We start from the raw sequence: 25,388 nt of genomic DNA on the forward strand, positions 1-25,388 counted from the left end.
TAGGCATTATAAACTTAAAGGTCAACATGTCTTTTATTTCAATACTATTTCTCCAATATCTTGTTTGCCACAATTATCTAAGACAACACAGACCAACAGTTTGACATAAAGTGCAATTTCAAATCGGGCATTACATATTTCATTGCACAATAAACAATATCTTTAAAAGTTGTGTTATTTGACGCCATGTGTAAAGCCTCCGCTAACCCCCTGTCCTCTCCCACCTGCAGTCCATTGCAATACATTTGGCGATGGAGTTGTTAATGTGTCTCAGGTAGGAGAACAGAACGGAGCATCAACAGTTACATCCAGGAGTTTATTAAATGTAAACTTTCCATTCACTGGGCCAAGTAACGTTTTCTCATCCGCTTCATCTTGTTGACTAGGCTGCTGTGGCCGCGACGCGTCGGTGACGTAAAGAGAAAAAGTTCTTTCTAAATATTATTTAAAATATCAAATGGCTCTCAAACACCCCTAAAATAGCATTTTTCTCTTGTCCCAGCTTCTTGGTGACCAACATTCGTGTCAAATGTAACATTTAACATAGGGTTTTTATTTACTTTTTTTGGTATTATTCTATTGATATATGTCTCTTGTAATGGTAAAATTAATTTTTTAAATCATAAACATATTTTAAATAACAGTCATTTTACACTGAAAGTGTTTCCCACAACATGCTGTTACCGAAACCTTTTTAACTTGGCAGAGGAAGTGAAAAAACTGTTAGTCACATGACAGAGGAAATGACATCAGCAAGTCATGTGCTACTACCATGGGTAGACCAAAGGTAAGTCCTCCCTTTTACTTTTAATATATTTCCAATCTTTTCACTCTTGATGGAGTGTGGCACTCACACAAACGCAACCCTGTTACTCACATTATAAGACTAAAACTAATTTTAATGTTTTTTTTGCCTAAAACATCTCTTCATGATGCTCGTCTACCTCTGATAAAATTGCCCAGCTCCTTACTGAAAAGATAATGCTGTTCCTACCCTGGTAGTATAATGGCCTATGTCAAGAGTGTGACTCAAGCAATAAAGAATGGCCTAAGTCACATTGTCTTGTGACTTAGGCAATTTTACAAGCTTTACAAGTTGGCAAGTAGTCTGGTATTTATAAATCTGGTAGTTTAGAAAAACTACCAGATAAATGGTTATTTCCATGATTCAGGGCTTGTCCCCTATTGGTAAGAGATAATGTTTACTGTAATATAGGCCAGGCTATAAATGTTGTGTAGTTATTTAGTGTTTTACTTTCACAAGTTATAGTTAAATTATGAAGCCTCCCAGTAGGTTACAGACACGAAATAGCTACTATAGCTCCATCAAGCATAAACAAATTTCCCTATAGGACAATAAAGACTACTCTAATCTTTCAAGAGTAACAGTTACTTTACAATTACTGTATAATTATAAAAAGTAATTAGCTACTAGGAAAAGTAACTTTTGCGTTTGTCGGCTTCAATTCCTAATATTTTGTCTCTTCAAACAATATTTCATCTACACTTATTGTCTCCTTTTATCCACATTAAATTTCCATCTAATTAGCAAAGATTTAATAGTTTTGAATTGAATTTGGCTAAAGAATATTCCTAAAAATAGCTATAATGAATTAATACAAGTGACCACACATTTGTGACCGTACGCCTACTCCTTTTTGGTAGACTATTCCGACAACGATCAGGCGTCATCCAATGAAAATGACAATAAAACCGTCATTAAAGAGGTGGAGCAGCTTGTACCAGCCAAATCAAATCAAATGTATTTGTATAGCCCAATATGACAAATTATACATTTGTCTCAGTGTGCTTTACAGACTGTACAGGTTACGACACCCTCTGTCCTTAGACCCTCGCATCGCACAAGGAAAAACTTCCTAAAAGAAACCCCACAATTAAAGGGGGAAAATGGAAGAAACCTCAGGGAGAGCAACTGAGGAGGGATCCCTCTCCCAGGATGGACAGACGTGCAATAGATATCGTGTGTACAGAATAAACAACATAGTACAAATACAACATTTGACAGAAATGATGTTGTGAATCCAGGAAAATGTTAAAAAGGCTTCCTGGTGTCCAGTAGGACCAGGGTAGCAGGCGCAGCCATGATTCCTGATCCTGACGTAAACTTTATCAGTGGCAACCCGTCACATGAGACACAGAAACTCCGGGGATGATACCCCAGATGATGAGTTAGTAACATACATTTACATAAATGCATACAGATAGAGAGGGAGAAGAAGAGAGGGAGGGGAGGAGAGAGGAAGAGAGCAGGGAGGTGTCCCCCGGCAGTCTAAGCCTATAGCAGCATAACTAGGGGCTGATCCAAGGCAATCCTGAGCAAGCCCTAACTATAAGCTTTATCAAAAAGGAAAGTCTTTAGCCTGCTCTTAAATGTGGAGAGGGGGTCTGCCTCCCGAACACAAACTGGAAGCTGGTTCCACTGGAGAGGAGCTTGATAGCTGAAGGCTCTGGCTGATGAAGCCCACATCATTATCTGGACACCACCATGAGAGCCAGCGACGGAATGAGGACATTTGGTTAGATTTGGCAGGGGATCAGAGAAAACAACATCGTCTTTGCACATCTACACACCGACTCCACGTTAATTTTACTGCACTCCGATTGACGTAATCGGGTGTCATTACCGCCGACGTGAATAACAATCTTACTGTATTTACGCTCTGTCCGCAGGAATGCACATGACTATTGTTGCTGGATTCTCAAACTTCACGTATCTCAGAATTGAGCTACGGATAACCAGAGTTGGCTTCTCAGCGGGTGTGTCGCTGAGTGGGGAGATCCTGTTAGAAACAGCAAGCGGTTGGTGGTGAGCAGTGGGCTTCTGCTTACACTTATTTCGGACTGTCACTGAGTCTCCCGGCTGCTCGGGCCCAACTGAGGGACAGCTAACAGGAGATACCACTGGTCGGCCCGCACCGGCTACAAGGGGCTTGCTAACAGCTACAGTTGCTAACCACTGACTTTCCATGGTGCGGAGCCGTGCTTCTATCCCTGTAAAATTTGTCTCCAACCCTGCATATAAGCTACATATCGTCATCTTCTTAAATGAATGGCCTATGTCACATTTTAACGTTTTTCAGAAAACAGAAAAAACTGAACCAAATATAGAATATATTTAACACAAAAAGGTTATGACAATATTTGACTATCTCTGAATTATGTATCATAAGAGGATTAAATTACTTAGGCCAATTTAAGAACATGCCGTTGCGTTTTAGGCAATTATAAACCTGGCCTAATTACTTCTGGAGTAAGTGACTTAGGCAAAACAGTGCACTTATTTTATTCCCACTACTGTGACAGACCATGGGAAAGGGTCAACCGCAAACAGTTTAAAATGCTAGCAGAGCACACAGTCTGGATGGTCTTTGATCACACCTTCAAAATGACGATATTTAAGGTGTACGAATACCTCGCTACTGGGGTCACCCTCCAACTCTTCCCAAATATAGCAGTACCCTTCCTTTGATTTCAAGTCAAAGAGGGTAAAGTTATGGACCTGCAGTCTTGTTTTGTAATACAGGCAGCTGGCTTAGGTTTTTGGACACAGCAGCACGGCTTGCAAGTCCATTGTCCAAACTGACTTCTCATTGTTCGCAGAATCATTGTCGCGGGATTTCTCTTGCCTCACTTCATCTTTCTGGTTCACATGTGCATCTTATTTGGCCTGATATTCCCATGCTTGAATGAAACACAAACATCACACTGATGTTTTTGCGGAATGAATACGGAATACTTTCCTTCATGAAACACGCGTGAAATGTTGTATCCCAACAGCCCTCACTCCAGCAGTTGCAGCTGCCTGTTGATATTCCCAATGTAGTTGGGAGATGGTTGTGCCTGGGTAAAGGAACTTCTTGTCTTTGTAGGTCGCTGTGCTTCTGCAGTAGTGCGAATCAACAGTGGGCTGATCCTTCAACCAGTCCTTAAGGAAATCCGTGACAGCAGTTTCCAGCTTTGCATTCTTGCCACTCTTAGGACCAGATGTAGTTGGCGGGTCTGCCCCTTATTCGTTATGGTTGATGGTGTCTTTGTTCAGCCAATGTGTAATGGTTCTTTCAGGGAGACCAAGTGTAGAAAAAAAAGTGTCTCGCACACTTTAAGACTTGTTCCGTCCTGAAGTTTCAGTTGGTAGGAAAATTATGAATTGCGCCTCGATCCCTCAGCAACTTTCTTTTGCTTTATGGCAAACTTTGTGACCAAAGTAGTGACGTATAACCGATGTTATTCCCAGGTGTCCATTGACCAAATGTTCAGAAATATCCACTGCCTCCGCTTTTCTGTAATGGATTGACAGTTTCCATTGACAGCCCACGGTTCACCCCCAACCGCTTGCTGTTTCTAACAGGTTCTCCCCACTCAGTGACACACCAGCTTAGAAGCCAACTCTGGTTATTGGTAGCTTAATTTTGAGATAGGTTCATTTTCAGACACCAGCGGCGACAGTCACGTGCATTCCTGGGGCCAGGATATTAGAAAAATATCCTACGCTCAATGTCTATCTGAAAGTGCTGCGACTAAATTTAAGGAAGTGAATCCACCAGCACTTAATTCAATACCAGGACTCAATATCAATATAATGAAGGACTCCAATGCTAGCTTTAGTCCCTCCCAAATTAATCATCTTGTTGATAGCGCTGCAGCCTCACTGCGAATAACACTCGACTCTGTCGCTCCTCTAAAGAAGAAGATCATAAAACAGAAAAAGAAAGCTCCATGGCTTAATTTACAAATCCGCAAACTAAAACAAAAGTCGAGAAATCTTGAAAGTAAATCTCGTTTAGTCCGGTTAGATCATCTTAAAACGTATAAGAAGGCTCTCCATAATGCCAGAGCAGCTTATTACTCTTCCTTAATAGAAGAAAATAAGAAGAACCCCAGGTTTCTTTTCAGCACTGTAGCCAGGCTGACAGAGAGCCACAGCTCTACAGAGCCTTCTATTCCTATATCTCTCAGTAGTGACGACTTCATGAGCTTCTTTAACGATAAAATTATAATTATTAGAGACAAAATTAATCTCCTCCTGAACTCAATTGGTAATGACTTAACTTCAACCTCTGGAATTTCAAAAACATTAGTAACTCCTGAAATATAGCTAGACTGTTTTACTCCAATCAACCTTAACCAACTAACTTCAACAATCTAATCGTCTAAGCCATGGGTGTCAAACTCTGGCCCGCGGGCCAAATTTGGCCCGCCGTGTAATTTCATTTGGCCCTTGAGGCAATATTAAATTAACATTAGAGCTGGCCCGCTGGTATTATACAGCGGCGATGCCGCTGTAACACCGCATTCACCGCTAATACTACAAATCCAATAATGCTCTGCTGTTGTTTTGGCGCGCCAGCCATGCTCTCTCCTATGTGTCAGTAGCGATCCGTGTTCTTGCGCAACGCTTCTGCTGAAAGCCGGCCGGCTCACCCCGCCTCCCCGTGCCTCTCTCCCAGACGTGCTGCGGCCTCATTCTACAACTGTCAGTGTCACTGTGTTACCCCTACCAACAATGGCGAAAAGGAAGGCAGAAAACAGAACTTTTCTGGACAGGTGGGAGACAGAATATCTGTTTATATATGTAAAAGACAGACCTGTTTGTCTCGTTTGTGGAGCCAACGTGTCGGTAATGTGAAGTAAATAAACTCCTGATTGTATTGTGTCACATTTAATGATTATCACATGCACTCGTCCACCTCAATCTAAATGTATTATTGCACAACATGTATTTCTGCACAAATGTATAATGAGCACTATACTAATTATGAATGAAGCACTGTAGGTTCTCTTCAAAGTGTTTCAGGTCCACCTCCATCTCGCCATCTACAAGACGGCCCACCAAGGGGCATAACCGCGCCAACATGGACCAATGAGGGACGACGACACCCTTCTGTAGAGAATATAGCAAAATGATTATGATGTTTTTGTAACACTTTCACTTGTACCAACAGACAGCTAACTGGCTCTTTATTGATTCGGACTGTGGACTTGGTGTGTGAAAGTGTCCTCGGCTGGGGGTATTTTTTGATATTGCTGTCATCATCACTTTAAATAAATAAGTATCTTGATCAACTAGAAGTTTACTGGATTCAATTGAAAGACTACCTCAGCGCCCTTTGGGCCTCAAAACCCAACAAAACCTGGTGACCCCGACGTGATGATCTGAAAGTTCTGGACACGAGGGCGACTGGATGAGAAGCCAGAGGAGTGCGTTCAATGACATTTACAACAGGCCTGACAAACGATAAGGTGAGCAAACCTGTTACAAACGAAATTGCAATAGTTTATTGTAAAACAATAGTACTTGTAAATGTCAAAGAACACACTCTGAACGCTGTCTCATAAAATATACTATCCATGCTGTTTGCATATTGATGAAGTGATGGTGACAAAGTTTTGAAAAATACCATATGAAACTGTGCACAGAAAAGGTTTTAAAAAGTGACACCGGTGTAAGAAATAAGGTTAAGAAATAAGGTTTTCGAGTAGCGCTCGATTTGATAGTGTAAAGTTAAAATATCAAGTCTTTGGGAAGAAAGCGCAGTCTGAGTGACTGGTGGTGTCTGCAGGAGGAAAAGGCCAACGCGGCCTGTTCTGGTTAAAAAGAGAAAACCTTAACAGTGAATATTTTGATGTGACTGCGTGGAGGAGGTTGACGAATTCCCCATTGTCTCACTATATATTTATTCATCTTCCGTAGACGACCATAGACACATAGTTTAAAGTAAGTAAGCATTTTGAAGTGGTTTAAAAGATCACGGAATTCGGCTGTGTGAGAGAAGAGTGACCTTCTCTTTAGCGGGGGCTAATCAAAACCCTATCTAATCCTAGCGGGGGCTAAATAAAAAACCCTATTTATTCCTAGCGGGGGCTAATCAAAACCCTATTTATTCCTAGCGGGGGCTATAAAAACCCTATTTATTCCTAGCGGGGGCTATAAAAACCCTATTTATTCCAATAATAACGGCATAGAACGAGTATCAATGCAGTGTGGTTTGGAAACTATATGTTGATGAATGTGTGTGTGAGTTGTTGAAAAGCAATGTTGTTTGTAAGTGAATGAATTGAGGCGTCAAAGTCAAGCTATTTTAGAGCTAACGTCTATACAGCTCCAGGCGCCCGCCTGAAGCTAACGTGGAGCTAACGCTTGTTTGGGGTTACATTTACGTTTGTAGCGGAAGATTTAACCGTGCAAACTGACTGTTTGACTATCAATAGATAAAGGGGAATCACGGGAAGGTGTTGGGGTTATTAAAAGTTGAAAAAAGTCTCACCAGAAGGAACTAGTTGGTACGAGTGTTTAACAGGGCCGGCAACTCGAGCGTATACAAACGCCAAGAAGTTGTTCGACTTTCGAAAGCACCTCGGAACAAACAGAACCTTGAGTCTCACGCTGATAACATTTGGGGTTGGGCATTACAACGAAGAGTTTGTGTATTGATAAAAAGTAACGAATACAAGGCTCCGGCTCCAGGGGATGTACTCCTACACGGAGTGTGCTCGCTGTAACAGTAGCTCCATTGATTCGATTCCATTTCCTGTTTTTGTAATACAGTAAGTTCTCCACCAGGAGTTCCAAAGGGACAAAGCCGCAAGAAAATTTGTAGTTTCATTGACTTGACTTGTAGTCCATTTCCTGTTTCTGTAATTCTGTAAATCCTCCACAAGGAGTGAAAAAGAATTTGTAGTTTCATTGATTCGACTTGTAGTCCATTTCCTGTTTCTGTAATTCTGTAAATCCTCCACAAGGAGTGAAAAAGAATTTGTAGTTTCATTGATTCGACTTGTAGTCCATTTCCTGTTTTTATATTTCCGTAAGTTAAAAAGTTTTATTTTTTTGGGTTTTCGGTACCATTGACCTTTGACCGAGTACACTCAAGTTGAACTTTGACCCTCTTGTTGTGGACATATGCCTCCATCTGGTGGACAAAATTGAATTTACACCCAAATTCAAATAACTACTAAGAGTTATAATTATAATAATTGTCACGAATTGCCCATTAGAGAAAAAGTTTGAATAAGTCCTGCCTTTGATTTACCTTTGATTATACTTATATTTCAGATTTACATTTTATGGTTTTGATTTACATGTTTCCTTTTTATTTCTGATTCCAGATTTAAACTTAGGAAATTTACACTTCCAATTTTTATTTTCTATTTCAGATTTAAACATAAACATTTTTTTATTTCATTTCTATTTTAGATTTAAAACATAAACAATTTTATTTCATTTTTATTTTAGATTTAAAACGTAAACATTTTTTAATTTCATTTCTATTTTAGATTTAAAACGTAAACATTTTTTGCTTTTAATTTTATTTCTCGCTCAATTCATTTTTGAACTTTAAACATTTTTTATTTCTAATTTTTATTTTCATTTTGCGCTCAATTTATTTGAATTTTGAGTATCTCCACTGACTGAACAACATTTGAGGAATTTCAAATTTTCAACATGATGGATCCATCTGAAAGCTCAAAGCAAGTCAAGGTTGTGTCCACAGCACAGTACAAAGAACAAATGTACCAACGATTGGATGCCTGCACCAAACCGAGTGAAAGAAAGAAGGTTCGAGCAAAGACAGAAAAGCTACTACTCGCATGGCAAGAAAGAGGATTGTTTCCAACTGATGATCAACCAGGTCCAAGTGAGGACCAAAGAAGGGCAGTTTACGAATTTGAAAATGGCGAATATCAACAAAAGATGACAGCATGGGAGAAGACAGGAGAAAAACGAAGATTTGGAGCTGTAAAGAAAGCCGCATTGAAAGCTGCAAACAGAAAATCCAGAGCTATGCATCTCCTTCTACTCTTCAAGAACATACCTCAGACCGCACCTGAGACAATTTGTGTAATCAGGGAAGCAAAAGAAGAAGAAAAAGGCACCAAACATGAAGAAACTACACCTGTCCAGCCTACATCTCAACTCTACCCAGATTTGACACAAGTCTCCGCCCCTCCAGCATATGCACCCAGTCACAATCCTGTTAATCCCACTCCAATACAGGCACCCATGATGGGCATAAAGGGAGGATGTCTGGAAGTAGAGGAGGGAGAAACAGAGAAACGACTAGAGCACCTGATGAAACATGTCCAACTACTCGAGGTAAAATTAGAGGAAAAGCTACTCAACGCCCACTCTCCCTCTCATTTTGTTGCTCGCCCTGCTCCAAATCCACATAAAGAGGTACTACGCACCCCAGATTCATACTCAGTTACACGCCAAAGAACGGGCTATGACAGCCTGGAAAAACTGGAGGAAGAAGCAACAAGCAAGGAGGGACCTGAGTATGAAGAAGATAAAACTGATGAGGATGAAGAAGAATTTGAACAAGCTGAAAGAAGCTCAAGGAATTCTGAAAGGAGTCTCAGCACGATTTCCCCAGAAGAAAAGAGTGACTTCAAGACATACTTTGTAGAAGGACGACTGAAGATGAAAGAACAGTCAATTTCAACTAGGACCAGCAATAAGATGGAAGAGCAAAGAGCAGCACAACAGATGCCACTCATGGCAACACCAGGAGGACCCATGATATACCACGCCTGGAGTCATCGTGATTTGGAGAGTTTGGCGGCCAAATTGCCTCCCCTCACCTCAGGAGCACAGAAATGGATTAATGAATTTGAGAAATACACAGCAGGAGATCGTGTGTGTGGGAGACTTGAGGACTCTCATGGGCAGACTGGAAGGAAAAAAGACGATGCTAGACATGGATCTCATCGCTGGATGCAATAACGAGGACGATGAAAAATCCTTCAATCCTCACAGGAATCATTACTGGGATGCTATGAGAGACGCTTTTCCCACCACCCGCAGCATAACAGCAGTGACAGGCCTAAAGAAAGGAAATGATGAAGACATGCATGCTTTCCTGAAAAGAAGCGAAGGCGTCTGGTTAGACAGCACTGGAGAAAGACATGACCTCTCTCCATCATGTACCATGTTCTGGAGACATGCAGTGATAAAGGCCCTATCTACTCATGTCCAAAACTGTCTGAAGAGTGTGGTGGGACTAGACTCAATGTCTAATGCACTTTGGAGAGAGCACCTTGTGCATCATGACGAGCAACACAGGCAGACAGAAGTGCAGAAGGAAGAAGAACATCTGACAATCACCAGAAGATTGGCAAAGGCTCAAATGGCTGAGAAAGACACTGAGGCTTCAAGAAATAAGAAAGATAAGAGACAGATGTTAATGGGACAGTACGATACTGGAGAATTCCCAGAAACTACAATACAGACTCATACACAGCAACAAGTTCCTCAGAATGGACCTCCATGGCAAGTGCCAAACAGAGGAGCATGGAGAGGGGGGTAACAACCGCTACAGAAATTATGAAAGAGCTCCGCCACAGGGATGCTTTAATTGTGGAAGCGCATCTCACTGGATCAAAGATTGCCACCAGTATGGGCAACAAGGAGGAGGAAACCCCTACCAAGGAGGAAACTCCTATCAAGGAAGAGGAGGATTCCCTAACAGTAGAGGAGGAGGACATCCCACCTATGGAAGAGGAGGAAGAGGACAGCACGGTCCTGCAGGAGGGAGAGGACAGCAAAGTTTTGGTAGAGGAAGAGGAAGAAATCCTCCCAACACTCACCAAATGCCACTCGCTGCATGGGAACATTCCCAGGAATGGGATGGTTCCTCACAATGAAGATGCCCAGAGGATCCAACTGCAGGTGAAGCTATTCCAGCTCAGAATGAACCAATGGTCACCTGTACGATAGAAGGAGAAAAAATGGAACTGATGGTGGACACAGGAGCAACAGCGTCCTGTATAACTTCCTTGAAAGGAAAAACACCACCTCTCTCTACAAAGACCCTTCGAACCGTTGGATACTCGGGAAGAACAGAAGAACAAAAGTATACCATGCCATTGGTCACTGTACTTGGTAGACAATCCCTGCTACACCCTTTCCTCTTCTCCCCAAAGTGTCCTGTAAACCTGATGGGTAGAGACCTGCTGGTTAAAACTGGAGCACGAATTCTATGTTCCAGTGATGGACTGACTCTACAGTTTCCTGGACAAATACCTCTGCATGGACAGTATCAAACAGATCAAAGGATCTTGGTGATGACATCAAGCCCTACCCAAGACATTGAAGAAACTACCACAACAGTGTATTGGAGCCGCCTGTTGACAGAAGGTCAAGACACTCCAGGAGTCCAGAAGACTTACATGGGATGGAAGCCTTGGATCAACACATTAGCTCCATATGGACCTCCACTTGATCCTTTACACTGCACCTATAACTACTTGTGTCAACCTGACGAAGAGTATCAACAAGCCTGGGAGGAAGAAAGAAACATGACAAAGGAGCAAATAGAAGTCAAGGACATCTACGTGGGACCTCAAGGTGTAGCTGCATTATGTGCTCTCACTAAAGAACAACTGCAATGGTATGCATTATCAGCTGAAGCAGTGCCACATATCACACTGGCATTGGCAGTAGGATCTGAAGCAAGGTCCTTAGGTCCCATGATAAAGAGAGCCATGTCAATCAACTGGCTCCCAACCAGTATTGCCTGCGTATGGAGAGCAGAAGATGAGACGATGTGGAAAATCACTCATCACAGTATGGATGTTGGCATCTTGGAAGAACAAGAATTGGAAAGAGACCATGGAAGAGAACACACCAACCATCCTGACACGGAAGAAACACTCAAAGATATCCCATCATATTTGTGGACAACTGGAGACTATGATGTAGGTTTTGTGCCTCATCATGAGGTCTCAGTGACTCTCAAAACAGAACAATCATGTTGGTTACCGCAATATAACCTAAAAAGAGAGCAGATTGAAGGAATAGGAGCAACAATCAATGGACTCCTAGAAGCTGGCGTAATCAGACACTCAAACTCCATCTGGAACACACCCATTTTACCAGTCCCAAAAGCTGGCAACAAAGGCTGGAGAATGGTTCATGATCTAAGAAAAATCAACTCTGCTACAGTGTCACAAAATATACCTGTTCCAGACCCATATGTGGCGCTTCAAAATCTCAATCCTGAACACAAATACTTCACAGTCATAGATCTGGCTAATGCTTTCTTTTGTCTACCATTGGACCCTGAAGTACAAAACATATTTTCTTTCACATATAACGGACAGAAATACACCTACAACAGAATGCCACAATGCTACAAAGACAGCCCAGGACTGTTCAATCAAGCTCTGAAAAAAGACTTAAGCAGCTTACAACTGCCACCAGGTGTAACTCTGATACAGTACGTTGATGATTTGCTGCTCGCAGGCACCAGTGCTGAATCCTGCCTGGAAGCCACAGCAAATCTCCTTACACTACTTGCAGAAGCAGGATACAAAGTCAAGAAAGAAAAAACTCAAGTTGCAAGAAGATCAGTCACTTTCTTGGGAAGACTCATTTCTGCAAACAGCCTGACTCTAACCAATGCACAAAGGACCTCAATCCTATCACATGGAAAACCAAAGACAGTACAACACATGTTGGCATTTCTTGGATTGACGGGTTACAGTAGGACTCATGTACCAGATTATGGAAATCTGACTCAACCACTCAGAGACATGCTCTCAGAAGCAGGAAACAGAAACCTCACTGCTGAGCTCATCTGGACTACAGAAGGCGAAGAAGCTTTCACTAAGACTAAACAAGCCTTGGGACAAGCTGCACATCTATGCTCCCCAGACTACAATGATGATTTTCATTTGGATGTTTCTGAAACAGGAGGGATGGTAAATGGAGTCCTGTTTCAGAAAAAAGGGGGAGAAAGACATGTACTGATGTACCACAGCTCAAAATTGGACAATGTTGAACAAGGACAAACAGGTTGTACAAGACACCTGGCTGCTCTAGCAAAGACAATTCAAAAGACTGCACACGTAGTGATGTGCCACCCTCTCAAAGTAAACACTACACATGGTGTAGTGGCGTTTCTAAACTCACAAGCGTTCACTTTTTCTCCAGTTAGAAAAGTAAAGATAGAAGAAACACTAACTAAGCCCCACATCACATATGTGGCAGGGACAATCAACATGGCAACAGGACTGAATTCAGAAAACCATGACCCACATGACTGTGCATTTGTCTCACAACAAGATCTTAAAATTAGATCAGATTTGGAAACCGAACCATTGAATAATCCAGATAAAATTCTATACAGTGATGGCTGTACAAAGGAGATGAAGGAAATGTAGCTTCCTATGCTGTAGTGCAACAAAGTGGAGAAAACACACAAACTTTGGAAGCACACATCATTCCACAGCCAGCCTCTGCACAACTTGCAGAAATAGTCGCGTTAACACAAGCATTGAAACACGGAGAAGGCCAGAGAATAAATGTATACACAGACTCTGCTTATGCATATGGCGCTGTCCATATTGACGGCCCCCAGTGGATGAGAAGAGGTTTCCTGACTTCATCCAAAAAACCTGTCAAACATGCTGAAGCATTAAGAGCCCTACTGAAAGCGGCACTGCTGCCATCACATGTTGCTATAATGAAATGCAAAGGTCATCAGAAAACTGATACAGCAGTGGCAAAAGGAAATGATGCAGCAGACAAGGCAGCTAAAGTAGCAGGCGGCTACACTCAGCAAATGATTTGTTTGAACAGTGAAAATCAAGAGCAACTCACTTTGGAGAGCATCAAAGAAATGCAAGCACAAGCAGGAGTCTATGAGCATAATCAATGGGCTCATAAGGGAGCCACCTAGACTGAAGGAATCTGGAGAGCTCATGATGGCAGACTCGTGGCACCAGCTAAACTATGTCACCTGTTGATCAAACAAGCCCATGGCCCCACGCATGTTGGAAAACTAAGAACAACAAGGGACATAGAGGTAGAATGGTGGTACCCATTTATGAAAGAGATGGTTGAAAACTTTGTAACAGAATGTGATACCTGTTGTAAATTTAACAATAAAAGAACATACAAGTGTCCTATGGGTCGTTTTCCAGTGCCAGATGCACCATTCAAAGAGATATGTATTGACTATACAGACATGGGAGCAGAAAATGTGGTAAGAGGGTACAGATATGTTTTGGTAATGGTCGATCGTTTCACTAAGTGGATTGAAGCAATTCCCTGCAAAAAAGAAGATGCCAATTCTGTAATCAAATGGTTAAAAAATGAACTCATACCAAGGTATGGAGTTCCACGTTGCATACGATCAGATAATGGGACACACTTCACGAGCCATAAGCTTAAAGAAGTAGAAAAGTATTTTGGCATAACACACAAATTTGGGTCAGTATATCATCCGGCATCACAGGGTTTGGTAGAACGAGCTAATCAAACACTCAAAAGAAAACTTGCTAAAGCATGTTATGGTAACAAGTTAAAGTGGGTAGATGCCCTACCTTTGGCACTCATGTCAATGAGATCCTCACAAAGCAGTCAAACACATGTGTCTCCACATGAACTGTTAACCGGTAGACCAATGCCTGGCCCTCCACGTGAAGGAGGGCACGGTCCTGTATTAGATCTATGGCAGATTGAGGCAGATGAATATGTCAAGGCTTTGGCTAAAATCATCGAAGTTTTGTCTACACAGGTGGAAGCAGCAGCAGAAAAACCTGACGAACCACCAGAGACTCCTGTTGGACCAGGTGATTGGGTAAGGGTCAAGGTCCACAAAAGAAAGTGGTCTGAACCTAGGTGGACTGGACCGTGGGAGGTGACAGAACGTACTTCACACGTGCTCCGGGTAAAAGGTAAAACAGGAGCTAATTGGCACCACCTCACACATTGTGTACCTGCACTGGCGCCTTCTCGCTGTTTAGCAGAAGTTAGTCAAGATTTGAACCTGCTGGAACAAAACAGTACTGACTAATTGATTTGTGAATCTAGAATCAGCACCAGAGGATAAATTGTCCTTAGATTAATCTAAATTTCACTTGTCACAATTATTTGTTTGTGTAAGTTTGTTTGTTTGTGTTTGTCTAAGTGAGCAGATAGCAGATAAAACCAGTTAAAAATGCCACCAATAAAAGACAAAAAAGCGGAGGTAATAGTGTACCAGAAAATCTCTCCATGGGGAGACCCTCGGGTGATAGCTGGGTTAGCACTGCTCACAATTGTTATAGTGCTCCCCTTGACATGGTGGGAGTTTTGCCTGAGAGTAGGAAGTAAGGAACCAAGCAATAGATTAGCTAATCTTTGCCCAAATGAAGCTTACTACACACCAGACAATCTGACAACTAAACAAATCCAAGATGTGACTGAACGATCCCCTAATGAGATTGCACCCCCTAACACAATACTAACGCGACGAGTGAGACGCATGAGAAGCATGAAAAACAACGAAGCCGTAGATATTAAAGACGGTGGGATTACCGTTACAGTAGAGAGAGACAAGATCACCTCGTTTGAATTTGATGTAAACACCATGATGTCTGTTAATGGCCTCAAATGGAGCACACAATGCGATTCCAACAAAGCCAAGTATCTGTGTAAGCGTCCCTGTCATTATTCCGATGTGTTTGCACACTCAAACGGGGGATGGATTAATCTAGACCACCCCTTGGTTGAAAAATGGAGAATCATTAAACGAAGCCCATGTGAATGTGGTGAAAGAGAACCACCTAATTCTAATCCTGATCCAAGAACTCTGCTCGGCAATGGGCATCCGACAAATTGTAACCCTGTGGTCATCACAGTTTTCCACCCTGAACTCTCTGATTCTGGCCTGTACTATTTAGGGATATCAAAGGATGCCAAAGACCCACTGTTCATGTTTTGGTTGAAGGTAATAGAGCAAAGCTTCATCCCTGTTGAGAAAAAGACCCAGAAAACGTACACCGGACTAGCAAAGAAGAAAATGAGTGTGATTTATCTGAACATCACTAATCTTAAAGAAACAATGGCAGTGGAGACAGGATATCAGGACAGTAATGCATGGCTAGATTGGGTGAGATACTCCGTTGAACAGAGTGGTCAATCAAACTGTGTTGCATGCGCCGCTGCTAGACCTAGTTTAGCTACTATTCCATTTCCATTGAATCTGAGTAATGACACAGCAGGTCTCCAGTGTATGTATGCTTTGTACACTCTTGTCAGTCCCGCAGGATGCACCTCTCTGGCCCTGTTGTATCCAGTGACCAGAATTGACTTCATTCCACCTCATTTTTTTGCCTATGACGGCGATTATGAGTGTATCACCAAGACCAGTGGCGCAGGCACTCAGGTAGGACATTTGAAATGGTGTAATTCCACTCTAAGGGTTTCAAATCAAATCAAATCAAATCAAATTTATTTGTATAGCCCAATATCACAAATTATACATTTGTCTCAGTGTGCTTTACAGACTGTACAGGTTACAACATCCTCTGTCCTTAGACCCTCGCATCGCACAAGGAAAAACTTCCTAAAAGAAACCCCAAAATTAAAGGGGAAAAAATGGAAGAAACCTCAGGGAGAGCAACTGAGGAGGGATCCCTCTCCCAGGACGGACAGACGTGCAATAGATGTCGTGTGTACAGGATAAACAACATAGTACAAATACAACATTTGACAGAAATTATGTTGTGTTGGAAAAAAAAAAAAAAAAAGAAATAGAAAGTTTGGATGAATCCAGGAAAATGTCAATAAGGCTTCCCGGTGTCCAGCAGGACCAGGTCAGCAGGCGCTGTCACGATTCATGATCCTGACGTAAACTTTATCAGTGGCAACCTGCCACATGAGAGACAGACACTCCGGGGATGATACCCCGGATGGTGAGTTAGTAACATATATTTACATAAATGCATACAGATAGAGAGGGAGAAGAAGAGAGGGAGAAGAAGAGAGAGGGAGAGAAGGAAGAGAGCAGGGAGGTGTCCCCCGGCAGTCTAAGCCTATAGCAGCATAACTAGGGGCTGATCCAGGGCAAACCTGAGCCAGCCCTAACTATAAGCTTTATCAAAAAGGAAAGTCTTTAGCCTACTCTTAAATGTGGAGAGTGTGTCTGCCTCCCGAACACAAACTGGAAGCTGGTTCCACTGGAGAGGAGCTTGATAGCTGAAGGCTCTGGCTCCCATTGTACTCTTAGAGACTCTAGGAACCACAAGTAACCCTGCAGTCTGGGAGCGTAATGCTCTAGTTGGTTTATAAGGTACTATGAGATCTTTAAGATATGCTGGAGCCTGACCTTTAATTGATTTGTAAGTCAGGAGAAGGATTTTGAATTCTATTCTGTATTTTACCGGGAGCCAGTGCAGAGCAGCTAATACAGGAGTAATATGATCCCATTTCCTTGTTCTAGTCAATACACGTGCCGCTGCATTTTGGATCAACTGAAGAGTCTTAACCGACTTTTTTGGACAACCTGATAACAATGAGTTGCAGTAATCCAGCCTTGAAGTAACAAATGCATGGACTAGTTTTTCTGCATCATTTTGAGACAGGATGTGTCTTATTTTTGCAATGTTACGTAGATGAAAGAAGGCAGTCCTTGAGATTTGTTTTATGTGGGAGTTAAACGACAGATCTTGATCAAAGATGACGCCAAGATTCCTTACAGTGGTGCTGGAGGCCAAGTTAATGCCATCCAGAGCTTCTATGTCATTAGAAAATGCGTTTCGGAGGCGTTTAGGGCCAAGTATAATAACTTCAGTTTTGTCTGTGTTTAACATCAAAAAGTTGCTAGACATCCAAGTTTTTATGTCCTTAAGGCATGCTTGAAGTTTAGCCAATTGATTGGTTTCATCTGGTTTAATTGATAGATATAATTGGGTATCATCCGCATAACAATGAAAGTTTATAGAGTGGTTCCTTATAATATTGCCCAAAGGAAGCATATATAAGGTGAATAGAATCGGTCCAAGTACAGAACCCTGCGGAACTCCGAGACTGACTTTGGCTGTCATGGAGGATTTATCGTTAACAAGTACAAATTGAGATCGCTCAGATAAATAGGACTTGAACCAGCTTAGTGCGGTTCCTCTTATGCCAACACAATGTTCCAGTCTCTGTAGTAGAATGTCATGATCAACAGTGTCGAAAGCAGCACTGAGGTCTAACAAGACAAGAACAGAGACGAGTCCTTTGTCTGAAGCCAATAGAAGGTCATTGGTAACTTTCACCAGTGCCGTCTCTGTGCTATGATGAACTCTAAATCCAGATTGAAAAACCTCAAATAAACTATTATTATGTAAAAAGTCACACAACTGTTTTGCGACTGCTTTCTCAAGGATTTTAGCGAGAAAGGGAAGATTAGATATCGGCCTATAGTTGGCTAAAATCTCTGGATCAAGACCAGGCTTTTTAAGAAGTGGTTTTATTACAGCTACTTTAAAGGATTTTGGTACGTAGCCAGATAATAAAGACAGGTTGATCATATTTAATAACGAAGTGTTAATTAAGGGTAAAACTTCTTTAAACAGTTTAGTTGGAATCGGGTCTAAAAGACAGGTTGATGGCTTAGACGATGAGATTGTTGAAGTTAGTTGGTTAAGGTTGATTGGAGTAAAACAGTCTAGATATATTTCAGGAGTTACAGATGTTTTTAAAATTCCAACAGTTGAAGTTAAGTCATTACCAATTGAGGTCAGGAGGAGATTAATTTTGTCTCTAATAATTATAATTTTATCGTTAAAGAAACTCATAAAGTCGTCACTACTGAGAGATATAGGAACAGAAGGCTCTGTAGAGCTGTGGCTCTCTGTCAGCCTGGCTACAGTGCTGAAAAGAAACCTGGGGTTGTTCTTATTTTCTTCTATTAAGGAAGAGTAATAAGCTGCTCTGGCATTACGGAGAGCCTTCTTATACGTTTTAAGATGATCTAACCAGACTAAACGAGATTCTTCCAATTTAGTGGAACGCCATTTACTTTCAAGATTTCTCGACTTTTGTTTTAGTTTGCGGATTTGTAAATTAAGCCATGGAGCTTTCTTTTTCTGTTTTATGATCTTCTTCTTAAGAGGAGCGACAGAGTCGAGTGTTATTCGCAGTGAGGCTGCAGCGCTATCAACAAGATGATTAATTTGGGAGGGACTAAAGTTAGCATTGGAGTCCTCTGTTATATTGATATTGAGTCCTGGTATTGAATCAAGTGCTGATGGAATCACTTCCTTAAATTTAGTCACAGCACTTTCAGATAAACATCGAGCGTAGGATATTTTGCCTACTGGCTTGTAGTCCAGTAACAGGACTTCAAAAGTTATTAAAAAATGGTCTGATAAAAGAGGATTATGTGGACACACTGATAAACTTTCAATTTCAACACCATATCCCAGAACAAGGTCCAGAGTGTGGTTTAAACAGTGAGTTGGTTCATGTACATTCTGACTGAACCCAATTGAATCTAATATTGAGATAAATGCATTATTAAGGCTGTCACTATCAACATCCACATGAATATTAAAGTCACCTACAATAATTACTTTATCTGTTTTAAGGACTAAATTTGATAAAAATTCTGAGAATTCAGATAGAAATTCAGAGTACGGACCAGGAGGGCGGTACACAGTAACAAATAAAATTGGCTTTATTGTTTTCCATGTTGGGTTTGAGAGCGTAAGAACAAGGCTTTCAAAAGAGTTATATTTTAGTTTAGGCTTAGGATTGATCAAGAGGTTTGAGTCAAATATGGCCCCAACTCCACCTCCTCGGCCAGTACCTCGAGGAATGTGAGTATTAATATGACCAGGTGGAGTAGATTCATTTAGACTGACATATTCTTCATGTCTCAGCCAGGTTTCAGTGAGACAAAATAAATCAATCTTATTATCTGATATTAAATCATTTACCAATCCAGCTTTCGTTGATAAAGATCTGATGTTTAAGAGCCCACATTTAATTTTTTGATTTAGTTGCACTTTTGCAGTGGTGGTGTTTATTTTAATTAGGTTTTCATGTATAACTCCTCTTCTGTTAACCATAGACTTGATTAGTTTCAGTGGTCGTGGGGCAGACACAGTCACTATGGGGATTTGAGTGGGTGACTGCCCGGAAAGAAGCACAGAGAAGTGTGTAAGACTACAACTCTTTGTCCTGGTCTCAACTCTGGGTTGTCATGGATTAGGTCCACTAATAGACTGTGTAATATTATTGGATATGAGATCTGCTCCAGCCAAAGTAGGATGGATGCCGTCACTCCTAATCAGACCAGGCCTTCCCCAGAAAGTCCGCCAATTGTCTACGAAGCCCACATCATTATCTGGACACCACCGTGAGAGCCAGCGACGGAATGATGACATGCGGCTAAACATGTCATCATTCAAAAGATTTGGCAGAGGACCAGAGAAAACTACGGAGTCCGACATTGTTTTGGCAAATGTACACACCGACTCCACATTAACTTTAGTACACTCCGATTGACGCAATCGCGTGTCATTACCGCCGACGTGAATAACAATCTTACTGTATTTACGTTTAGCCTTAGCCAGCAGTTTCAAATGTGCTTCTATGTCGCCCGCTCTGGCCCCCGGAATGCACGTGACTGTCGTCGCTGGTGTCTCAAAATGAACGTATCTCAAAATTGAGCTACCGATAACCAGAGTTGGCTTCTCAGCTGGTGTGTCACTGAGTGGGGAGAATCTGTTAGAAACAGCAAGCGGTTGGTGGTGAACCGTGGGCTTCTGATAACACTTCTTTCGGACAGTCACCCAGTCTCCCGGCTGCTCGGGTCCCGCCGGGGGACGGCTAACAGGAGATACCACTGGTCGACCCGCACCGACTATAGGGGGCTTGCTAACAGCTACACTTGCTAACCGCTGACTAGCCATGGTGCGGAGCCGCTCATCTATCCCTCTAAAACTCGCCTCCAACCCTGCGTATAAACTACATTTAATACACGTACCATTATCACTAAAGGAGGCAGAGCAATAGCTAAACATGAAACACACCGAGCAGGAGAGAGCAGAAGAGGGAGATGCCATCGCTAGCTGCCGAGCTGCAGCAGCTAACGTTAGCAGAACGTTAGTTTCCCACGGAGGGATGTTGTTTGGAGCAAAGATGTCTGTCATGAAATTTGCCAGAGCTGACGTATGGTGGTACTGTGGTACGAACACTTTGTATCCAGCCCTACCGCCAGATTGGGTAGGTACCTGTGCATTGATACAGTTGGTAATGCCTTTCTACATCCTGCCAATCTCTGCTGAAGAACTCTCCGGTCGGTATAGTGGAAATGAGCTCCTGAGTCGAGGTAAACGTTCTATTCCCAGTGGAAGTTTCTGCTCCACAATTTACATAGACTCCATAGGAGTACCACGTGGTGTCCCTGACGAATTCAAAGCTAGAAATGAAATTGCAGCGGGTTTGGAGTCCATTTTCGTTCGAGTGACTGCCAACAAAAATGTAGCTTGGATTAATTACCTTTATTACAACCAGCAGAGATTAGCAAACAACACCGTAGATGCTTTGACTGGAGTGCATGAGCAATTAGGGCAGACTAGCCTGATGTCATATCAGAACAGAATTGCATTGGACATGTTGTTGGCTTAAACAGGGGGTGTCTGCAAATTGTTTGGATCTATGTGTTGTACTTTCATCCCAAATAACACAGCCCCTGATGGATCCATTACCAAAGCCTTGGAAGGACTCAGCGCACTCAGCAAAGAGCTAGCCTCAAACAGTGGGGTAGAGAATTACTTCACAAGCTCCATGGAGCGTTGGTTTGGTCAGTATAAGATGATGGTGTTGAGCGTTCTGTTGATCATACCGATAGGTATACTAATCCTGTGTGGATGTTGCTGCATCCCATGCATCCGCACCCTAACCACTAAGCTGATCACCACCGCCCTGACCAAAGAGAGAGCTGAAGCAGGTCAGTTTTTGATGCACGGAGAAGGCGAGTTCCTCTTAGAGGAGGAAAGACAAAGCCTGCAGGTAGATGTTTTCGTGTGAATAAATTCCACTAAATGATCACTCCTGCCATGCCTCAGCTACTGATATTACTGTAGTTAGTCTCACACTGTAGGTACAGTCTAATACAGCTACCTCAGTCTTACATAGACATTGCAAGTTACCTATATTTACAGTCTTTTACTGATGTTCCAGGTATACTGAGATTTACTGTTTTTCTACTGTTTTTTATTGATGTTATCTGTGTGCTGAAATTTACAGTCTTATACCAAAAGTGTTTTTATAGAAAATGAAGCTAAAAGGGATTTTTACACTGGAATAAAAGGTGAAGCTAAAAGAGATTTTTATACTAGAATACAAAGCTGTTACTAAAGGTATTCTTTATTAAAGACAAAGCTGCTACTAAAGGTATTTTTTATCAAAGACAAAGTCACATTACCGAAGGTATTTTTTATACTTATTTTTATAAGTCACTGTTCTCTAAATTCAGATATGTTATTTGATTGAGGTATTCCCTATTTTATAGTCATTGTTCTCTAATTCTGGTATGTTTTTGATTGAAATAAAAACCAAACAACTAAGAATGTATTATTTCATACCATATGCTGTATTCTTGCACCAATTGGTGCTTTATATTTACTGAATGATATACACACCATAAATGGTGTGTACGGAGGGAATTTGTGAAGTAAATAAACTCCTGATTGTATTGTGTCACATTTAATGATTATCACATGTACTCGTACACCTCAATCAAAATGTATTATGTATTGTGTCACATTTAATGATTATCACATGCACTCGTCCACCTCAATCTAAATGTATTATTGCACAACATGTATTTCTGCACAAATGTATAATGAGCACTATACTAATTATGAATGAAGCACTGTAGGTTCTCTTCAAAGTGTTTCAGGTCCACCTCCATCTCGCCATCTACAAGACGGCCCACCAAGGGGCATAACCGCGCCAACATGGACCAATGAGGGACGACGACACCCTTCTGTAGAGAATATAGCAAAATGATTATGATGTTTTTGTAACACTTTCACTTGTACCAACAGACAGCTAACTGGCTCTTTATTGATTCGGACTGTGGACTTGGTGTGTGAAAGTGTCCTCGGCTGAGGGTATTTTTTGATATTGCTGTCATCATCACTTTAAATAAATAAGTATCTTGATCAACTAGAAGTTTACTGGATTCAATTGAAAGACTACCTCAGCGCCCTTTGGGCCTCAAAACCCAACAGTAACTAAGGAGTACAACATTAGGCGACACTATGAAACGAAACACCAGGACAAGTACAAGGACCTGGACACGACTCAAAGGAGCCAGAAAGTAGAGGAGATGAAAAGAGGTTTGGTTTCACAACAGAATATGTTCAAAAAAGTCACAGCACAAAATGAGGCTGCTGTAAAGGCAAGTTATATCGTGGCAGAAGAAATCACCAAATCAACCCGACCCTTTAATGAGGGAGAGTTTGTTAAAAAGTGCATGCTGAAAGTTTGTGACCAAGTGTGCCCAGAGAAAAAGCAGGCCTTTTCAAACGTAAGCCTGAGCAGGAACACAATAGCTGAGCGCACATGTGATCTTGCCACCAATCTGCATGACCAGCTGATGGAAGAGGGAAAAGATTTTGTTTCTTTTTCCCTTGCTGTGGACGAGAGCACTGACGCGTCTGATACTGCGCAGCTGTCAGTCTTCATCCGCGGTGTCGACTCAAATTTGTGTGTTACGGAGGAGCTTTTGGGATTTAAATCCATGCATGGCACAACCACAGGGAAGGACATCTTTGAGGAGGTTTGCAAATGTGTAAGTGAAATAAACCTGCCGTGGGATAAACTCGTGGGATTAACCACTGATGGTGCGCCAGCGATGAGTGGTAAAAAGAATGGACTGGTGGGCAGGATTCGTGAAAAGATGCGGGAAGAGAACTGTGCAGGTGAGCTATCTGTTTATCACTGCATCATACATCAAGAGTCACTGTGTGCTAAAGCCCTAACGATGGAACATGTTATGACCACAGTAACACAAGTTGTTAACTTTATAAGAGCCAAAGGTCTGAATCACCGCCAGTTTAAGTCTTTTCTGGACGAGTTTGGTTCGGAACACACAGACGTGCCGTATCACACAGAGGTGAGATGGTTAAGCCGCGGAAAAGTACTGAACAGATTTTTCGAGCTGCGTGAAGAAATATGTCAGTTTCTGCAAAGCAAAGGGAAGGACACAGCAGAGCTCTGGGAGCAAAGGTTTCTGTGTGAGCTGGCCTTTCTGTGTGACATCTCAAGCCATCTTGATGCGCTGAACCTGCAGCTACAGGGGCGAGGCCGCATCATCACAGATATGTACTCGTCAGTGAGAGCTTTTAAAACTAAACTCTGCCTGTGGGAGAATCAGCTGCTGCAAGGAAACCTTGGCCATTTCCCCTGCTGCCAAACCATAACAACGCAGATCTCTACTGCCGTGTGCGCACAGTTTGCTGAACAACTCAGTGTACTCGGCGCTGAGTTTATCCGGCGATTTGGCGACTTTGATGGTCAGAAATGTAGATTTGAACTGCTTAGTAATCCCTTCGCAGTTGATGTGGAAAAAGCACCAACTAACCTCCAAATGGAGCTGATTGAACTCCAGTGTGATGACACGCTGAAGTCAAAGTATGATGCTGTTGGCGCCGCACAGTTTCCACAATTCATCCCTGACACAATGCCTCAGCTCCGCACCCAAGCTGCTCAATTGCTCTCCATGTTCGGCAGCACTTATCTGTGTGAGCAACTTTTCTCCTCAATGAAGATGACGAAAACGTGTCACAGGATACGTCTGACTGATGAACACCTTCGTTCGATAATGAAGGTTGCCTCAGCTCAAAGCCTGAACCCCGACATTAATGAACTAGTATCCAAGAAAAGATGCCAGGTATCTGGCTTGGGCACATCAGATTAGATCAGTGTGTTGCAAACTGAGCAGTAAAAAGGCCTGAATGGTTGATTTATTCATTGTTATTTTGTTTACAAATGTATTAGCCTGTGGAAAAAGTTAATGTTGATATTTACCTCAGAAGGCTGCAAATAGAAAAGAGGCATTCCATTTTTTATTTAAATTTGATTTAATATACCATTGATGTTTTTTCGTTCGTTTTTTGAAAGTTGATTTTGCACTATTAAGTTATATAAGCGTTGCTTGTTCCATATTTAGTGTTAAAGCAAATTAGTGTAGCAAACTGAGCAATAATTAACGTTTTATTCATGCACTTTCTCTTGCTACTTCAAGGCTTGAATGTTTGATTCATTCATTATTGTTATTTTATTTTCAAATGTATTATTAGCCTGTGGAAAAAGTTTATTTTGATATTTACCTCAGAAGGCTGCAAATAGAAAAGAGGCATTCAATTTTTATTTAAATTTTATTTGATATGCCATTGATATTTTTTAATTATTATTATTATTATTATTATTATTAGAAAGTCGATCTTGCATGTCACTATAAAGTTATATAAGCCTTGCTTGTTCAATATTCAATGCAAAACTTGTTTGGGTCCCTATTAAAAGGTTCATTTGTTCAACCTTGGCCCACGGCTTTGTTCAGTTTAACATTTTGGCCCAGTCTGTATTTGAGTTT

General features: G+C 41.7%; 1 pseudogene; it reads left to right on the forward strand.

The window, feature by feature from the left end:
- The first annotated feature begins 649 nt into the window (after positions 1-649).
- On the forward strand, positions 650-24,713 carry LOC115020213 (general transcription factor II-I repeat domain-containing protein 2-like; annotated as a pseudogene).
- The last annotated feature ends 675 nt before the right edge of the window (positions 24,714-25,388 follow it).

This window comes from Cottoperca gobio, chromosome 15 (assembly GCF_900634415.1).
Source record: "Cottoperca gobio chromosome 15, fCotGob3.1, whole genome shotgun sequence".
Classification (NCBI taxonomy): Eukaryota; Metazoa; Chordata; class Actinopteri; order Perciformes; family Bovichtidae; genus Cottoperca; species Cottoperca gobio.